Source organism: Pteropus vampyrus, unplaced genomic scaffold (genome assembly GCF_000151845.1).
Source record: "Pteropus vampyrus isolate Shadow unplaced genomic scaffold, Pvam_2.0 Scaffold334, whole genome shotgun sequence".
NCBI lineage: Eukaryota > Metazoa > Chordata > Mammalia > Chiroptera > Pteropodidae > Pteropus > Pteropus vampyrus.
Genome location: NW_011889115.1, coordinates 19,867 through 23,184, shown reverse-complemented (window position 1 = coordinate 23,184; position 3,318 = coordinate 19,867).

Genomic DNA, 3,318 nt, shown 5'->3' with positions numbered 1-3,318 from the left:
ACTTTTAAAAATCAAAGTCTCATTTTACAGAACATAGTAGCAATCTTTGAAGTCTGGGTGTCTTTCAAGCTTCCTTTGTTAGAAATAACTGCGCAATTGTGAGTTAGCACAATTTATTTCAGTATTTGGGTTATTTCTTTTTTACTAGTACAAATAGTGCTGCTTTTAATGATCTAGTATACATGCACTGGTGCAAGGTTTTCTATGGGTACAGACCCAGGAGTGTACTTGAATATGAATGTGGTGAATTTGGTTGATAATGCCATTTTTCCAAAATGGTTATACTAATTTGGGTTCCCACAAGCAATGAATGAGTGACCCACTGCTTCATATTTTGAGGCATGTTCTAGACTTTTCAATTAAAAAAGTTAATAAACGTTTCAGCGATCGAGTGTATAATTCTAGCTAGCTGTCAAACTCGTGGAGTTTTTTCAATCTGTACTACTTTGTGCATTATAAAATCTTAATAAGGAATGAACTGTAGGCAACTTTTCTATTTAATGAGTACCTACTGTGTTATACACTACTAGGTGCTTTTCCATATGCTGTTTAAATGAGATTACAAACCTATGGAATAGTTATTGTAATTTCTATTTTGCAGAAGTTATAATTGAAGCCCAGGCAAGGGACAATTAATTTCCCCAAAGTCATACAAGTAGTTAAAGCTAGAGCTGGTGTTCAGACCCAGGTATGACTATATCTAATGTTCTACACACTTTTTCAGCCCTGTTGGTGTGGGAAAGGGAGAGTTATAACAGAACAAAGAAGCCAGTTGACTGTCAAGGCTTAACTTCAGATGTCACAGCTCTAGTAATAATTACTCTGATCATCATTGTTTCAGAAATGAAACAAGAGGACCAGATGATTCTGTAGGAGCAGAACCATAGGCATGCATACACTTCTGAATAATAACCAGAAGAGTTAAGTTATAAATGGTTTACGTTTTAAACTTACAACACGATGTTTATTATAGAAAAAATTAAAAATTCAGTAAGCATAAAGAAAATAAATATCACCCAAAATCTTTCCCGCCAAGATAAAATTACTTTAATATTTTGTTAATACAATAATAATAGCTATTTTTGCCCTCGGTGTATTAGATGGGGGTCTCTTCTTGACACTTCTTTTTCCTCATAACTCATATTAATCATTCTAAGGTATGTTGATTTTACTGCCAAATATATATCTCATATATATCTACTTTCTTTTGCTCCACCACCGTCACTCAGGTCCTAGATACTTGCGTAGGCCTCTGAGACTGAAACTCACCTGATTAAGGAGATTAAGGGAAGAGGCTAAAGTAACATTTTTACACACAATCTTGAAGAGGAGACTTAGATGAATGTGACTACCCAAATCTGATGTGTACTCAGTTCTTTAAGAATATCATTGATACCGAATGCCTAATGGTCTCCGTCAGGCATTTTTGTTTTTATTTGTAATTGTAGTAAAAGACAGGTAAGATAAAATTTACTGTCTTCACCATTTTTAAGTGTTTGGTTCAGTAGTGTGCACCCAATTTCCAGAGTTTTATCCTCTTGCAAAAATGAAACTCTCTACTCATTAGTCAACGACTCCTCATTTTCCCCTTTACCCAGCCCTTGGCAAACCATTCTACTTTCTGTCTCGATGATTTGGACTTCTCTAAGTACCTCATATAAATGGAATCATACTGTATTTGTCTTTTTTGTGATTGGCTTATTTCTCTTGGCGTGATATCCTCAAGGTTTATCTACATTGTAGCATGTATCAGATTTCCTTCTTTTTAAAGGCTGAATAATATTCTATAGCATGTGTATACTACATTTTATTTATCCATTCATTGGTTGATGGACACTTAAGTTGTTTCTACCTCTTGGCTATTGTAAATAATGTTGCTATGAACATGGGTGTACAGATGTCTCTTTGAGATCCTGCTTTCAAAATTTTGGGTATAAAGCTAGGAGTAAAAAATTTTAAATCATATGGTAATTCTATTTTTAATTTTTTGAAGAACCATCACATTGTTTTCCATTTAGGCTACACCATGTTATATTCCCACCAACAGTGCTTAAGGGTTGCAATTTCTCCACATTCCTGCCAACATTAGTTATTTTGGTTTGTTTGTTTGTTTGTTTTACATTAACCATCGTAATGTGCATAAGGTAATATCTCTTTGTGGTTCTTATTTCATTTTCCCTAATGGTTAATGATATTGGGAATCTTTTCATATACTTATTTGCCATTTGAATATCATCTTTGTTGAAATATCACAATGAGTGGTAGGGGAGGGAGGGCATGAGAGCTTCCCCTAGAAACCCTCCCAACTCCAATTTAAATGAGGTTTCTGCTTATTAATCTTCACACTCTCACGTTTTTTTTTTTTTTTAAATATGTTGTAAACAGATCAGTCAAGGAGGTTGTCTGAGAAAAGAGGCTTCATAAAGCTTCTTAGAATTTCAGAAAGTGTAGAAAACCTCCAAATCTTGTCACCAATGTGTGGCTGCGGGAGTGTGTGTGTGTGTGTGTGTGTGTGTGTGTGTGTGTGTGTGTGTGTGTTGTTTCCCCATATTAAGCAATATCCAATACCAGCCGGGTGTCCTACAATTCAACTCAATTCTGACACCATCTACCATGAGAGAGCATCTGCTTCCACATGTTAAGGGCTCAGTCCCACAAGACTGCTCTCTACTTTGGATGCCAATCTCAAGTCGAAGTTGTTAACTGTGCTTCTGACTGACTGGCTATATATCACCTGTTCCCGTGACCCACTCCTTGGCTTTGATTAATTTGCTAGAGCAGCTCACAGAACTCAGAAAAACATTTAATTTACTAGATTATTGGTTTGTTATAAAATAATGTTAAAAAGTAGCAACCGGCCCCAAATGAAGTCACTTTTGCTAAGCCCCACAAAGACTTACCACCTTACCAAACTGCAGTTTTATCCTCTATCAGAAGTGTAATTTTAAACCAATCGGTCTGGAATTTCCTGGTCAACACTAGTGAGATCATCTATTTTAAGACCCTTGCTGCCCTTACCCCAAGGAAATGCTCTTGCCTGAAACAATCCTTTCTTTTCTTTTGCTAATAACTTCTTTGTTCTGCCCAGTTTCTGCCTATGAAAACCTTCCATTTTATACCACTACTCAAAGCATCTCTCTACTTGCTAGATGGGATGCTACCCAATTCACGAATCACACAATAAAGCCAAGTGGATCTTCAAATTTCCTTGAGAAATTTTGTTACTTAGCAGGCTATAACTCAGGAACAACCAGATTAAAAATGCATAGTGCAAGGTATAGGGAAAAGAGAAGAAGCTTTCCTGACCTCTCTGAGCTC